Raw genomic sequence first — 17,847 nt, 5'->3', positions numbered from 1 at the left:
TGCCATATTCAACCCGTATTTTTTAATACATTAATATTAGTATTTAGAGAGAGAGGGGGAAAGAGAAAGAATTATGATGGCACAAATTTGAAATATGAAACGGAGCTTTGGGGAGAGGAAAAGGAAGATAATTAATGATGGGCACGGTTTCAAATCTGAGAGGAAGCTCTGGCGAGAGAATCAAGGATGGGCACGCACGGATTTCAAATATGATAAAATGAGCTTTGGGAGTTTTGGAGTCCGACGAGAGAAACTGTGGTTTTGCTCTTTTCTGAATACTCCGAAAGAGAGAGGTCAGTTGGGGTTCACAGAGAGAGAGAGAGACGTGGATTAGGATTTAGAGAGAGAGACAGGTTTCATAACCTGTATTCCGGGCACTTACAGGTATGGGTAATTTGGAACTGTCAGGTTTGGGTACGGGTATGGGTATTATAGAATTGGCTGATTTGGGTTCGGGTTCATATTGTGCTTTTTGAGTCCGGGTCCGGGTTTGGGTCTAGGTCCGGGTACAGTAGGACCCTATCCATACCCAACCCGTTGCCACCCCTATACTTACTAAGTTACTTACTAGGTCAGGACATGGGTCTGACTTACCATTGTTCTAGATCAATCCCCCTTTTATAGAGAGAGAGATGAAAAAAATTAAGTAAAACTTGATTTCAAACCTCAATCTTGTTCAAAAAATACTTTGGGTATGAAAAAACTTACCGTGGCTCTAAAATCTATTTCCATAAATGACGATAAAAATTTGTAACTCAAAACATGTTACAGATCTCATGGATGTGTGAACATTAAAAACTAGGCGGTATAGATCATGTGCTACACCACCCCACTAACCCCTTCAAAAAACTTAACTCCTAAATTATTTGTAAAAACGGTTTGGGGCTGTCTTCTCCACTATTACCGAAAATAAAAATAAAAATAGATGGTGTGCACGCTATTTTTTTAAGACTTGAAAATATTTATTATTTTCATATCCATCTTGATCAAGGTGGAGGTGTTTCATTTGAAGATTTTCTAATGCCCAAACTACAATTTTTTTTGTGAGATTTGAGAATGACTACTTTTTTTTTCTTGGTTTCTGTTCACTGATCCTTTCAAAGTTAGTGGAACTTACTTTGATGAATTCATTACCTCCTCCATGGCCCACACGCCATCAGATTTTACACTGAAAGGTCATAGGAAGTGAAAAACTACTGCAATTACTTGAAACGAGAACACGATGCTAACATTAAAAAAAGATAAAAGGAAAAAGAAGAAGGAAAAAAAAATGATGATGTTCTCTCTCTCCCCAAGCGTGATCGAGAAGCACTAACCTTCTCTCTGTCCACATCTTACTGGGAAGATTCCATGCTTTTGTATTTTATTTACGAGCAAGATTAAAAAAAAATTGTGGCGATTGAAAAGTCGAATTTCAATCACATCATCGTCTACGCGTTTTCTATTCGTGTGAAATGATGATGTTGTCTTCATCTTGGGTGAACGTAGATGAGAGGGACGCCAATATGGATTTTTTCAACTCAATATGAAACGCCGATTAGATGGAGAGAGAGAGGACTTCTTGATTCCTTGGGTCTGTAAATAAGTGTTTACAGAAAGGAAAAAGTTTATATAGGGATGCTACTTTATAATGTAAAACTAACCCTCAAAAATCCATGGAAAAATGTCGTTTTAGTGTTAAAAAACCCTTCATCGATCATCTCGACATCGATATATGACTATGAAAAATAAAAAGATTTTAAGTCTAAAAAATAGTGCATTTTACCACATATTATCTACAACGTCCATTTTCAAGATTTTCATATGTTTATGGATCTACTTGATTTTAACCATTTTTTAAATTTAAATTTTATAATTAGTTATAAAAATAGATTTTAAAATAATCCTAAAAACATTTTACATCAAAATTATATACCATGATAAATTTTGAAGGTGCACCTTACCTCTACACCTACAGATGCATCTGTATGCCAACTGCACCCTTAAAAAAAATGTGGACCCAATTTAAAATAGTTTTACCCAGCTCTCGAGAACAATTCTGGGTGATCCGATTTTTATAATATATTGGAAATTAGGTCCCTAGAATCGACTGGTTTGGGCCTGTACCAGTGCTGTAAGAGACAATCTATAATAAGCCAGCTTTTGATTAAAAAATTTATCTTTATGTTCTTTTGAAATTGAGAAATTTACATTCATACCAGTTTTTGTAAACCGTTATAATGAAGGGAAAAGTTTATATAGAGGCGAGGTTCTAAACAATCAAATTTGAGCCTACCTCAAAAGTTTCACTATAAGAGGTTGTTTTGATACCCAAATATGTTCAAATGAATCATCTCGATATCAAGATGCATAGTCATGAGAAAAAAATGGATTTCAAGTTTTAAAAATAGTGTATTTTGTAACCTATTTTTGAATCGTCAATTTTCAAGATTATCAAGCTTTCATATATCAGTCGATTTACCCTATTTTATAAGCTTTAAACTTTCTACACAAACCACATCCTATAATGAAAGGGGCCCAAAATAGGTCGATATTCTTCGGAAGGACATGCCCTCAAAATTTTTTATTTTTTGACAAATTTACCCCTGGTTTGATTTTTTAATCATGGGATCACTTGGTAACATCAATTTCCCATTTAAACCTCATTTTTTGAAGGTTCAAGGTTGTCCTATGTTTCACGTTTAGATCTCAATTTTTTAAAGTTTAAGGTGGCCATAAAATAAAAATAATAATTTAATATTTGATGTAATGTTTAAAACATTAGATCAGGTACAAACTTGGAAAAAAAATGAAAAATCGAAAAAGAGACCTCCGCATAAATATCATATATGTTTGAACCATCATATAATTGCGGTCAAATAAAATGATAAAAACGTAATTTTCTTGTTGAAATTAAAAAATAGATGTTAGCTAGCCCATCCGACATTGTAATAATTCAAGCGATTTCCCCTTGCTTGTGTAAGAGCCTTAGTCTTCTCATTTGCTGGCCCGACGGCAACCCAAGAGCTTCTACGGATAAGGGCATTGGGCATAAAACAGGCGTAAGGAGGTGAGGTAATGTCTTAAAAAAATTACAAAAACCTTTCAAGATTATATATATTTTTTTATGTAATTTACTTCCAACTTAACTTTTTTTCCGGCAATACACTTTCTATGCAAATAACCTCCAACCAAATAAAAAAGTTACCTAAACTACCTTACCTTACTTTTACCATATTCACTCCTCTTTCTCATCTATCCCACCAAAATAGGGGCTCCGACACTATGTAAGTGCAGTTCGGTACTAGGGCTTCAGCACGGTGTAAATTACAGTCCGGCAATAGGGCTTCGACACTGTGTAAAGTGTGGTTCGGCAGTTGCAAAGGGCGGTCCGACAGTAGATATTATTGGATTCCAAGGCTCTGGCACTATATAAAAGATGGTCCGGCAGTACTCAATTTTCGTCCGATAGTTATCTTAGGAAGGTTCGGCACTTACGCACCCAGCAATGTGATAGTGCGCTCCGGCAATGTGCTACTGGGGTCCAAAAGTCAACGTCAAATCTGGCCAAAATGATTTTTATGTACTAGAAGGACATTTCCATCAAGAAAAAATGAATTTTTTCCCTTGAGGGGGTATTTGCATAGAGAGTTTGCTTTGAGGAAAAAAAGTGAAAAAAAATTAAAGTTCAGGGTAAGTTGCATAAAAAATGTCGTCTTGGGGTTTTTTGTAATAACCCAATGTTTTCTCCAAAAGATAGCCGGATAATTCCGTCTCCTCTTTAAATGGAACGTAAAAAGACTATGTCATTGATATTGCTAAAAAAGAAACACAATTTTTTGTATCAAATCGAAAATTATACAAAAATAAAATAAAAAATATATAAATGAGTAATGATCACATGAGACCCTCCCACACCTATACGTATAAGACCTCAAAGGATCACCATTAAATTTGGCACATATCTCTAGAAAAGTCAAGTCCCACACTCAAATGATAACATTTCTAGAGATATCTACCAAATTTAATGGTGAGCCTTTGGGGTCCTACACACATGGGTGTGGGAGGGTCTCATACGATCATTACCCTATATAAATATTTATACAAAAAAAAAAAAGGTGGGGTTTCTATAAGGTTGCAACCTTAAACAATCCAATTAAAGCACACCTTCAAATTTTATCTTAACATGTAATTTTGCTATAAAATATTTTTAGAATTATCTTAAAAACTATTTTCATATCTAATTAGAAAATTTCAAACTCCAAAAATGGCTAAAATCAAGTAGATCTATAAATATATGAAAATCTTGAAAATTGACGGTCTGAATAATGTGTTGCAAGATGCACTATTTTTGGGACTCAAACACTTTTTTTTTAATATTCATACATCGCGATGTCGAGATGTTCAATTAGAGGGTTTTTCAACATTAAAACAACCTTTCCGATGGATTTTTGAGTTATGATTCTACATTTTAAGATTGCAACCTTATATAAACTTTTCCCAAAAAAAAAACTTAATGCATTTAAATTTCTAAACTTGAAGAAACAACATTAAATTTTCATCAAACTCAAACCATTTTCAATATTTTTCTTGGATCTTACAGCCGCCCATGTTTCTCTACCAAGGGCTATAACGGAAATTGTTAGAGAGAAAACTTATCTTCAATAGGTGTTTTAGAGTTCGTGAACCCTATAATATTCAACAATCAGCAGACATCTAAAGCAGTAAACAACGTCTCAATATTGATGTATTTTTTACAAAAATAATGAAAATGCAGTACCCTAATATTTTTAAAATCTCAAAAATACTATTTTAGTTTTTAAGTATTTTTTAAAACATTTTGAGGTTAAAAATGGCCGATCCAACTGATTATCTGATCAATAATGCCAATCCACCGATTCAGCCTAGTTTTTGAGATGGTTGATCCAAGTCACCGATCCGTTTTCCTAAATTAATAACCCCAACAATGTTGGTGTCCTTGGCATTGGGGTCAGGATACTGGTGGTTGGGTGTTACATGCCTCAATATAACTCCATTTCCATTATTAATACTTTAGGGATAGACTTCAAAATCTATCGGGAAAATTTTCAAATCATGGATATGAAAAATAAAAAGATTTTAAGTTATGAAAGTAATGCATTTTGCATTATTTGAACTATCAATTTTCAAAAAATTTAATTGCTTATAGACTTGCTTGATTGGCATCATTTTTGAGATTTTAATTTTTATAATTAGGAGTGACATTAGATTTTCTTGTCATTACAAAGGTTTTCAGCACCGAAACTGTATTGTTTTTGGCATAGTTTCAATATACGCATTACTTTAATAGTATAAGATTGACACCTTATATAAGCCACGCCAAATGAAATTAATTTTTGTGATCTTTCTATGTGGCAAAATCAATAGAAGCTAGTGGATACTTATTAATGTGAGTTGCCGTATACTCAATTTTTGTAGTTTTGGCCACTAATACTTTGAAATGTTAGTTGATAAGAAATTTACACAAAAAATTTGATAAGAAAGTCGGAAGCTACTATAAATGCTTTTAAGGGATTATATAAAAATTATTTATCATTGTTAGTTGATAAGAAATTTACACAAAAATATTGACAAGAAAGTCGGAAGCTACTATAAATGCTTTTAAGGGATTATATAAAAATTATTTATCATTGTTACAAGGAGGTCACAATTGTTAGTAGCCATTAGATGCTAATTTGGCTGGCTTGGAGTGTGTCAAAGTTCAATAATTCGTTTTGGGATTTTGAATCTTGTCAATAACACACTCACAGCCCTCAATTTGAAATTTCACATACAATAATCATTGTGACCTCCTTAACATAAAAAAAACCTTTCCATACTTTTCAAATAAGAGCATGATGCTAGCATTAAAAAAGAATACGATGCTATTCCTTTCAAAACGAACACGATGCCATTTTCTCGATCCTAATACTAACTTTAAAAAGAGGGAAATTATGGAATATCCCTAAGATAAAACATTCTCCACAAAATACCCCGCATAAGAAAAGTCTCTTGTGCTTATTAGGATTCTATATTTTGAGACTATTTATTTTTGGTACAAGGATGTTACAATTATTTTTAGCCATTGGATGCTAAATCCAATAGATTGAAATATGACACAATATTCAAGAAGTTTTATTATAAACATTGTGCCCAATCAATGACACATTCTCAAAATCGCCCGATGCTAAATTTTATATTCAACAATCAATAATAACTACTAAATAGTCTCATTATATACATGTCTATACTTATTAACCTAGGCTATAAACAAACAAATTAGAGCCTACCTTCAAATAGTATTGAGAAATGTAGTTTCAATATTGGAAATCTTTTTAATAGCCTTAAATATATTTTCATCTTTATTTATAAAGTTTAAAGCTTAAAAAATAGTGTAGATTGAGAGATCTATGAAAACTTGAAAATTGACGGTCTAAAAGTGCGTTACAAAATACACCATTTCCAAAACTTGAAATCCATTTGTCTCTCATGTCCATGCATCTTGATGTCGAGATGATGAATTTGAGGATATTTGGGTATCAAAATAACCTCTTCTAGTGAAATTTTTGAGGTAGGCTCGAAGTTGATTGCTTGGAGACTCGACTCTATATAAACTCTTCCGTTAACCAAAAGGAACTTTTTTTTTTTTTCCACGATGTTTAGATAAAGAAAGAGCTTTACAACACGGTCTTGGCTGCAGGGTAGGACCAAGGACCCCATGACCAATAGAAATGCTCAAACCCCAAACCATTTATCCAGAACTTTCTATCATTTGCATAAATTATAAAAAATTTAACAAAACTCAAACCACCATCATCATCATCCGAGCTATTTTTCAACTAATTGGGGTCGGCCTAACAACCCAAACCCTCTTTCTAAAAACCATTTGTCTTTTTCTCCAAACATCAAGATCAAAAGAACTCAAAAGCCCAAAGAGATTGTACACAATGAGAATATTTATCTTTGGTATAGAAAAGTCATAATTACTTAGAGTGAAATCTGACAAGTTGGGTATGTCACAAAGTTTGAGAAATGTTTTTTTTTAACTTTGAGTTTAGTCAATGAAATAAATGTAGCTACCTAATTTCACATCTAATGGTCAAGATTAATTTTGACCACTTTGTACCAAAGGTAAATAATCTCATTATATACTTTTCCAATCTCTTCAAAAAAACTTATGACAGACAGATCCCATGACAGAGAAAGCTACAAAATTCAAGCAAACACGCGAAGCCCTAAAACCCAATATCCTAATACCCATTTTTGCATTTCAACCACCACAGCACCCCAAATTTCAAAACTAATCTTCCTAGACAACACCATTTTCTAGGGAAAACACCAGTCAAAATTCTTCCATGAATATTGTCCAAAATTTTCTTTTCTTTAACTACCGAACAGCTAATTTTCTCTCTCACTCTCGCATTTTATTTGAGGGAATGAGGAAGTCCCATTTACAAACCCTGAAAGCCATCCTAAACAAGGTTGACATGTGGACAAGGAAAAAATGGTTGATGGGGTAAAAAAGGATGTGTGTGAGGGATAAGAGGTAGTGTAGAGCACAGTTAGGAAACACGACCCGGAAGGAACCTGGCCATGGGCGAGGTCCGGGTAACCGACCCTAACTGAGCAAGTACTCGCTAGGGGTGGCAACAGTTTAGATACGTGTGGGGTCCAGTTGGACCCAGACCCGGATTGTCAGGTCTCGGGTCGGGTTGGGTCCATTGTCACCCTCACTATGAGCATCTTCTTTATTTGGGTACGGTTTGTATAGAGCCAAGGCTTTAAACAATCAAATTAGTGCCCACCTTCAAATAATGTCGAAAAATGTAGTTTTAATACTGGAAATCTTTGACTAGCCTTAAATAATATTTTTATTTTTAATAATAAAATTTAAAGCTTAAAAAATAGTATACATGGAGCAAATCTATGAAAACTTGAATAACTTAAAAATTGAAGGTCCAAAAATGCGTTACAAGATGCACTATTTCTAAAACTAGAAATCTATTTGTTTTATCTAGTCCCAGTATCTTGATATCGAGATGATCAATTTGAGGATATTTGGACATCAAAACCACCTCTTCTAGTGAATTTTTTGAGGTAAGCTCTAATTTGATTGTTTAGAGCCTAGGCTCTATATAAATTTTTCCTTTTTTATTTTGCCCTTTTATTACCATCATATACCGATATTATTGACAACAAGGTCACAATCACCGGCCATTAGATTTCAAGTCATCTCATTTGTCGTTTAATCACTAAAGATGACTATGAGTTCTTATTGTATATGATTCTTAATACACTCAAACGAATTGGGCTTGGAGTATTTTATCTCCAATAGTTTACAAGTACGGATGGGTATTACCAGACCCAGACCCAAACCTAGACCAAGACCCGAATAGTATTTTGGTCCAGGTTTAGACCCATACTCGGACCCCGTGTTAGGTATACCCGATGGGTCCTGGATCAGGTCCAACGAGATTAGAAATTAATAAAAAATACATTCAAATGAGATTAGTGAAGTAAGAAAAAAGAAATTGATTTTGAAAAATCAATTTGTGCCTAAGGGTATGTTCCAAATAATCTATAAAAGAAAAGAAAATATAAAAACTAGTATTTATGAATACTCTCAATCTTTTTCAAACCAATAAAAAACATTAAATGACCTATTCCAAAAAAAATTTTAATTTTTTTAAATTTTTAATTTTTAATTTTTTGAAATTTTTAAGTTGACCACCTTAACCGGCCACACCCACTGCCGGGTCCACGTCGACCCGGCATGTTTTGCAAAGACTATAGTAGAGAGAGAGCAAAAGACCGCTTCTTACCCTTCTAGATTTTAAGCCTATGGCCAAAGAAAAGGAAAGGCATTTTCGCTGAAAAATATTCTTGGTCGGGTTGACACATCCCCCTATTCTCTCTGTCTCCACAGCTCTCTCTTACAGGGAAGTTTCGATGCTTTTATTTATTTATGTTTAAGACAAAAAAATTTCGTAAGAATTGCATTCCTCAACGCGTTATTCTTGTCGGGAGAAATGGGATATTCATATCGGGTCAAATTGAATATATGGACTTCAACTCAATGTGAAAACGATAAAAATTCGAGTAATTCGAATAATTCGAGTAATTTTATATTGGGTCCACTGGCATGAGAGAGAAAGTGAGGACCTTCCTGCATTGATGCGACGTTTGACCATGTCAATTATTGAGAGAGAGTGTCAATTACAGAGAGAGAGAGAGAGAGAGAGAGAGAGAGGTGTTCTTGAGTTCATTTATTAACCAGTTTGACGGAGAACACAAGAGCAACGCGAAAGAAGGATGATGGGAGAGGAGGGGAAAACCAGAGTGGTGGTAGATGAGGGTCTCATTAAGCCATGTTTCTCCGCTGCCATGAAAGCTCAAAGAGAGCATGAGCGCACCACTTTATCTCACTTCATCGTTGAGAAGAAGCCGAAGAGTGGGCCTGTGATCATGGGATTTGCAGGGAATTGGCGAAGCTTGGAGGCTGATTTGCTGCGATCAAAGGGAAAGTTTGGAGAGTGTAAAGTGGACCTTGGCATCTTTCCTTTGCTTAAAAATCTCTGCACCGATGAGCCAGCCAAAGTCAATGAAGCCTTTCTCCATCGCTTTTCAGATCTCTTCCTCAAAGATGATCGATTTCAGAAAAAGGTGCAGTCCCCTCTTCTCTCTCTCTCTAAAACTATGGCTGTTCTCTTTCTCTCCCAAAAACTACAATACGACAGAGTACGACTTTTTTGGTTAAAAGCGTTTGATTACATGGCAAATGGCACTTGTACAACTGTTTAATGTTGGATCTAATTTTTTTCCTACAACTATCCTAAAGTTGCTTTTTTTTTTTTTTTTGTTGACATGCGACCAAACGCTGCCCTGCCTCTATGATCCAAGCCCAATTCCTTACAACTATCCTAGAAATAGGAGCAATTAATATTTCCAATTTTTTTCTAAATTTTAAAATTTATGGCTCAGAACACAATTGTCAAGTTTGCTATTTCTTCTCCATCGCCGATTGGCTTTTACGAAAAGGAAAAAAGTTTATAAAAACGATGAGGCCCTAAACATACAAATTAAGGGGCACATAAAATTTCTCTAGAAGAGGTGGTTTCGATGCTAAAAAATCCTCAAATCGATCATCTCGACTTCAAGATATATGGACACGAGAAAAAATAGATTTTAAGTGTGGAAAATAGTTTTGCTCGATCTACACTATCTTTTAAGCTTTAAATTTTATAGATAGATATGAAAATAAATTTTTAGGCTATTACAAATTTTTTTTAGTAGTGATACATCTTTCGATACAATTGGAAGGTAAGCCTTACTTTTATCGTTCCTGGGTCTTATACAAACCATACCCTTAATATCAAAGAGATTTTTTAAGAGGAGAAAATAATTAATATATTTATAGTAAAAAAATGCATTACAAGATGCACTATTTCCAAAACTTGAAATCCATTTTTTTCTCATGTCCATGTGTCTTGATGTCGAGATGATCAATTTGGAGATATTTGGGCATCAAAACAACACCTAGTGAAATTTTTGAGGTGGGCTCTAATTTGATTGTTTAGAGCCTCGGCTCTATATAGACTTTTTCTTTATGTACTATGACTGTTGTTCGGTGTGGACTCACTTTCTACTAATTATACGATTGCACATGACGTATTTTTTTAGATGAGCTACCAGTACAATACAATAGAATAAAGTTTTATGGGTTATGTTAGGGGTGTTCACATTATTGAGTAATTTATCATCGTACTTAACAAACTTTAGACATTTCTATACTATTGTTTTATATATAGAGTATTTTTTTTTAATAGGAGCATTTTTTGTTATTAGGAGAGGTATGACGTGACATCATGCTCCATGTAGATGACGTTATGTCCCTCTTAATAACCAAAAATACCCATATTAAAAAAATTTTCATGTACAAAATAAAAGTATATAAATGTCCAAATTTTATTGAGTACAATGTTAAATTACTCTATAGTGTGAGTATCTTAACATAACCCAAGTTGTATTATATAACTTATAAGCGTATATACTATGCTCCTATGAGAATGTACTATACAAGGACTCCCTCGCTCTAATCACCTATTTAGGAGGATTTTGTTTAGTCTAAAATGTTGAGAACCATATAGGAATCACCATATGATAATTTTTAAAAGAAAAACCTTGAATTTGACACTTAGATCTAAACCTTCAAAATTGGACGATCTCTATTCATTCTTGAGGAATTAAGTAGTCCTAGGATATAGAAAGTTTTATTTCAAAAACTATTTAAGTTATTCTATAGGTTATAGAGATTACATCCTCAAAAATTGAGATCTAAACAGTATCACTAGTATGTGTTATACCTGAAGAAGTAAATAGATAGTTCAGTTCCACAATAGTAAGAAATCTTTTCGAATAACCTCTAATTCAATATGAATTTTTTTTTTTTTTTTTTGGTCAAGGATATCCAAATTTTTAAGAAAAGTGGTACCCAAAATCAACTGTAGAGCAAGCCACATGTATACCATATATACTGTAGACCAGTGTAGGAAAAAACGGTTTTTTTTATTCATTTTTCTGCCATATTTTGGCATTTTTCAGTGTATTTTTTTACGTAATTTCTCATATTTTGTCGATAAAACAAAGTTTTTAAAATGAAAGATCCATAAAAACAGAGTTTTAATTGATTGAAATTGTTTTTTTTTTCACGATTTTTGAAATTTCTGCAATTTCTTCAATTAAATTTTCATTACCTAATCATTTTTTATAAAATTTAGGGTGTTTGATAGATAATATTATCCTCTATCAGATCTATGTTTCATTTTGTTCAATCTACATAAGATTGTGGGTTGATTTTGGTCCAAAACACTGCTACTAAAAAAACTTGAGATCGATCCAAATTTTTTTAAAAAATTATCAATTTATTGCTCGTTTTGGATCAAATTGAGTTGTGGTGTTTTATCATTAAGGCTTCATTTCTCAAATAAAATAGGTAAGTTTATTTATGATGGAGAAAAAGTTTTATATATGAATTGTTTTCTTGCTCGTTGTGACAAAAAATTTATAGATCTGAAATTTCTGTCATTTTTTCATTTAAATCTTCACTACTGAATCGTTTTTTCTGAAATTTGGTGTGTTTGAAATATGATTGAAGCCTTTACAATGTAGGTATGTTGATGTTCTGGTTATCAAAAGATTAAAGGTCATTTTTTGCTCGAAATATTGTTCGATTTTAGGGTCTTTCTTTGAGAAATCGATTTTTCTAAAAAAAATTATTTTGCTTAATGAAATTATATCTATTTTTATATTTTTAATTATCTTCTCTTTTTATTGTAATGTTATATTTTTTCTTAAAAAAAAAAAAAACTATTTTGCTTAATAAAACTTGTTTTTTCTTTTAATGTTTCCTATATTTTCGCTTGTTTAATTGTAGTTAAGGTTTTCTCTTATTTTCGTAATAGCATATGTCTTTGATGGGTGGCTTAGATGAAAATAGAGAATCCTAGAATAGTGCAAATAAGACATTTGAATTACTAGATAATATTTGCATGTTGTACTAATTAAAAATAAAAAAAAATTCCCATGTACCTAGTGTGTTCTTAATCCTTGAAATAATTTTTGTTTTTTTCCTCTTTTTTTTAAGTGTATGAAATCGTTCTATATATTAGCTCCCTCTAAAAGAAGTATGATGGATTAAATTATAAATTAGCTATCTATTACTAATCTTTTGTTATTTAATTAAAAAAATTCTAAATTTAATTTTTTAAGATCAATGTAGGGAATAAAATAGTATAATTTAATCTAATTTTTTATTTTTTTAATTTTTTTTTCTGTTTTTAACCCATTTTTAAAAAAATCACTTGACCGAACTGGTCCGGTTAACTGCCCGGTTCCGATCTAACTGCTTTTAGTCCCATGTCCGATTAATCATTCCGATTCAATTTTTCAAACATTGTTGTAGACTTACTCCCTCGGGTAGAAGGCTCACTTGGGAAGATTATTTTTTATATTAATTTTTGAGAACTACTTAAAATTACTTGATGATTATCAACAAAAGAAAAAGTTTTGGATTTGAATTTCGAACATTTAGATCTTACCCTTCATTTTTTTTTTTTTAAGCCCATAGAGAATGCTGATTTTGGAATTATTTTTTAGACCAAGCGTGTCTAGGAGGATTTTCTTATCTAGTTCCACTCCATTAAAAAAAAAAATTGATTACTAAATAGATACAAAACTTGGACAAAATTTATTGGGAAAGCTTTCTATGTTTCCCCTGCAACATAGAAGTTCTATCCTCCCTCTACCATCCACCCGTCCATTTTTTATCAAGAGAGTCACTCACCGTTTGATCTTAGATCCGACGTCTCACAGTATTTTATTTTTAGTTTTTTAAATACATTTTTTCTGAATATGAAATTTGGTATGTGCCATCTTCTTATTGGGGTACACCTATAAAAAATATTAACAATAATTTTTTGATAAAAAATAATAACCAAATACCCCTTAAATTTTTAGGGGTATTTTGGTCATTTTATTTTATCAAAAATATTTTTTTTATATTTTTCTTTAGTGCGAGTTTAATAGAGGAATGGACATCCAAAATTTGGTGTCAAAATTGTTTATAGAAAAAAATTAAAAATAAAATAATGTAGAGACATGACATTGTGATTGGGGCAATCTTTGCCCTCCATTAAAAAATGGACGGTTGGATGAGGGGGATGATAGAACTTCTATGTTGTTGGGGAATATAGAAAGCTTTGCCAAAAATTTTTAGCTGCAGGATTCAGGGTATTTAGTTGAGGTTGGTGCCTATACTGAGTTGGTTATGTCCACATAAATTTTGTGACTAAAAAATACTCTGAATTAGGTTTCGCGTGAGCGAGCAAATGTACAATTGGCTCCCCATAAGAGTGTAAAGTCTTTAAAATGAAAAGAAAAACTACCTTACAAAACAATTAAGGTGATCAAAATCATCCCAGAGGGCTACTAAAGTTTCTCAAAATCATTAAATTTCAATTCACTCTATTACCTCCTCAAAATATTTGTTAAAAATTAACTAAAATGCCTATGTTCAGGATTAGAAACCCTAAACAAGTAGAGGCACTTTGATAGTTTGGCTCACTTAAATAAGAGAAGCTAAATGACGATAATATCCCTAGTTGTTCAAAGTTAGCGACATGAAACTGCCAATACTACTTCTGGTTGTTCTGGTTTAATAACAAATAACTCATCCGTTTTTGTATTGTGAACCCTTGTTCTACATTGCTAACCCTGAACCACTAGGGGTATTATTAGCAAATTATTGAAATACCTTTCTATTTGTCAATCATGGTTGAGGGTAATTTGATTATTCTTAAGATATTTTTAAGAAATTTATCTCTATGAAATGAAATTTTAAAGCCAGCCAATCCTAATGTTGACTATTTGACCACCTTAATGCTTTTGCAAGGTGGTTTGACCATTTAATTCCTATGTTTGCGATAATGAAATTACCTAGTTATCCGATGCATCTCAAGCTCATTGCTTACGCTCTACAGAAAAGTAAAAAAAAAAAAAAAGAAGAAATTGTTCAACTCTCTCCGTAAAGATAAGAGTAGTTTTAACTTTCAAGTGGTGTATATGGCCCTAGAATAGGAAATGGGCCTGGTGGCCCAGCCTCAAAAATCCGGGCCTCAGGTAACAAAAGTTGGACTGAAGGCGGGGGGCCGAGCTGCACCAAGGGCCATGCCCAGCCTAGTTCAATACAATTTTTTTTTTTTGGTTTTTTGCTTTTCCTTTTTATTTATTTTTTAAATAAAAAAAAATTGATTAGCCCTGCCCTGGCAGAACTAGGCTAGGGCGGGCTGAGCCAGGGCCGTGCCTTTCAGGCACTTGCCCAAAGTTCGGCCTGGGCCTCGGTCCAATCCGGGCCAGGCCAATCTTAGGGTGGGCCTCTTGTTTCAAGCCCTATTAAAGCCTTATGTGTGAAATTTCTATGCCAAACCAGGTTCAGAAAGCTCAAGAAAGTAAGGAGAAGTTGATACTTACCGGCCACTCTATTGGGGGATCAATTGCAATCATAGCCACTCTGTGGCTTCTCAACCAGTCCTGAAAACCAGGCACCAACCTTACCACCCCTCTATGCATCACCTTTGGATCTCCATTAGTGGGAGACCAACGCCTTGTCCAGGCAATTTGTAGAGAGAATTGGTCCTCACACTTCATCAACTTCGTATCAAGATACGATGTAGTTCCCCGAATCCTCTTCTCCCCTTTCTCATCCATTCACGCTCAATTACGTTTAATTCCTCAGCTATGGACACCTTTTTCTTCTTCATCCAATAATGTAAGATTTCAAGAAATAGCAGCCAAGCTTTACACTACTGTAATGACAAACACATTGTCCATAGCTAGCTGCACTAGTGCCTCTTTTTCTATGGTACCGGGGGTCACTAATCCAATGTTTGAAGCCATAGCTAGCATGGTAGAACTTAGTCCATATAGACCTTTTGGGTTGTCTGTATTTTTCGATGAAAACATGAGAAGCATGAGAATGGTGGGACTTGAGAATTGCGAGGCTACTTTGCAAGTGATGTTCTACACAGCGCTAGCAGATGCCCATGAAGTTGTGGAGGTGGCCAAGAGAGGGGTGGCTCAGCATCTCATATATGGATCCATGTGTGAAAGAATTAGAATGAAGGATGTTGTGTTTTTGGAAAAACTGGATCAACTTCCATTGTCTACTCAAGGTATCAACTTCCATTGTCTACTCAAGGTAGCAACGACAACGAAGCCAATTCGCTTCTCCACGAGTTTGGACTGGTGAGTTTCTCATTGTTCCTAGATGTTGCACAATAGAAATACAGTTACACATGAAGAAGTATTCAAGAGAGAGTTACATATTCAAATTCACACACACAAACACAGAAAGCGCATATTCCCAAAAGGGCATTATAGAAGTTGCTTCATCTTTCAAATTTCCGGTTTCTAAGTTTGAAGTCAGCTAGATCAATTATTAACCAAAGCTTATTTCACCTTAGTATACCTGATAATTATACCCTCTTGTCCTATGTCACACCACAGGCCAAAAGGAAAGATCCCGGGAGAATTTTCAGTAAGAATGTGTTTAGTCATTGAAGCCACCCAAGTAATTGATATCATAAGCATGCTTTTGTTAATAGATGGAATGGATAAGAATGCATGCGAGTTTCCATGGACTCAGCCAATTTTCCCTTTTTCATTTTTTTCTTCATTTCTTTTTCTTTTGACATGTTAATGGAGTAGGATTGGGACTCTAAAGTCATGTTCACCTTGGCCACCATGCCAAGAGCTCCATTCTTGAATCCTTGAGAATCGTTTTTGTGTTTTCTTGTTTGTGTAGGGTACAAAAGCAAGGCTGGCCCTTTGTATGGCCAGACAATCCGAAATGCAAAAGCATGACAACCATGCCAAAGTATGTAAGAGTTTTGACAAACTTCAGCCAGCATTAAGTTGGCTCATGGATTACCGGGACAGTTATGAAAAGGAAGGTACATGTTACTATGACGCGTTTAAGGCCCAAAAGAACACAAAGGACTTCAAGGCCAATGTGACGCGGCTACAGCTTGCAGGTCTTTGGGATGTGGTGATTGCTCTATTACGTGACCACCAATTACCGGACATCTTTGAGACGAACCCTGAATGGGTACGAAAAGCCACCACATATCGACACTTAGTAGAGCCCCTTGATATAGCCAATTACTACAGGCATGCTAGAAATAAGGATGGTGGGCCTTACTTGGATAAGGGTAGACCTAGGCGCTACAAGTACGCACAGAAGTGGCTAGAGAGGAGCGAACCCAAGATAGGCTCGCCAAAGTTCGACTCGTCTTGGCTAATGGCAGAGGTGGAAGAAATGTTGAGAGAGAGGAGTTTTATAGATATGAAGGAGAAGGTGTTGGATTTTGAAATGGAGATGTTGGGCTGGAAGAATGAAGGCATGTTAGTGCTGAGGAGGGATATAGGGGTGGATGAGGGGTCTACATTTCTGAAATGGTGGAACACACTCCCTGTAGAGCATAGGAAGAATAGTTGCATCAAGGATTGGTTTGTTTCATGAAGGAAGATATAGCTTTCTTGAGAGCCAAAGGAAGTTATAACTCCAATCTGATTTCATAGGAGCACTACCCCTCATAATTGTAACAACTAGGTTTAAAATATTATGGGTCATTTGGCTCCCTCAGTATGAAAACTCACTGTTTTAAATCAACCTGATTCTTCCAATCCTTGGTTTAGCAAAAACCTAGTCATGGGGACAGGAATGTTTGGATAGAACCATGAAAATTTCCCATTTTTTGTTCATCAATTTGTATAACCTGGGTTTGCATCTATTTTTATGGTTTAAAAAGGAAATTCATTATTTCTTGGATACTTAAGAATTTAGGCAACAGAAATTTCAGTAACAATAAGCTTACAAAATTTCAACAAAAACATAAGAAAGAAATTCATAAGATATGTGTAGAGCATAACAATTGGGCAAAAAATCCTGCAAAAGCTTTAACAGAAGGAATTGAGGATGTGTTGCTGTTTGTGCAAGAGGAGGCTGCAAAGGCCCCCTCTCCCACAAAGTTTGAAGCACCTAGGCTCTCAAAAACAAGGTCAATTGACATTTTTTGCTTGGAACCCTGAAAAATGAACTTGTGAAAGAAAATCTTTGTAAATAAAAATTTTCAAAAAATGTGTTCTTAAAGATTTCGAAGAATAACCCAATAATGTCTATGATTCATTACAAAAAACAAGAGGACAATTAATTTTAATAAATAATGGGGTTGTTTAGTTGTAGGTGATGTGAAGAATAAAAACCAAAGTTTGGCAAAAATAAAGAAAAAAAAA

The 17,847-nt window shown here is 34.1% G+C and overlaps 1 pseudogene across 1 annotated transcript; it reads left to right on the top strand.

Annotated features, from left to right (window-relative positions):
• Positions 1–9,295: 9,295 nt before the first annotated feature.
• LOC18426997 (protein EDS1L-like) lies at positions 9,296–17,238 on the top strand (annotated as a pseudogene). The gene is made up of 4 exons (XR_016043440.1): positions 9,296–9,675; positions 14,984–15,798; positions 16,060–16,123; positions 16,358–17,238. The product of XR_016043440.1 is annotated as a protein EDS1L-like (transcript).
• The last annotated feature ends 609 nt before the right edge of the window (positions 17,239–17,847 follow it).

Source organism: Amborella trichopoda, chromosome 10 (assembly GCF_054954075.1).
Source record: "Amborella trichopoda isolate Santa Cruz 75 chromosome 10, AtrichopodaSantaCruz75HAP2 v2.0, whole genome shotgun sequence".
Classification (NCBI taxonomy): Eukaryota; Viridiplantae; Streptophyta; class Magnoliopsida; order Amborellales; family Amborellaceae; genus Amborella; species Amborella trichopoda.
Note: the sequence above shows the minus strand (reverse complement) of the source record. Positions and strands in the feature narration are given on the sequence as shown.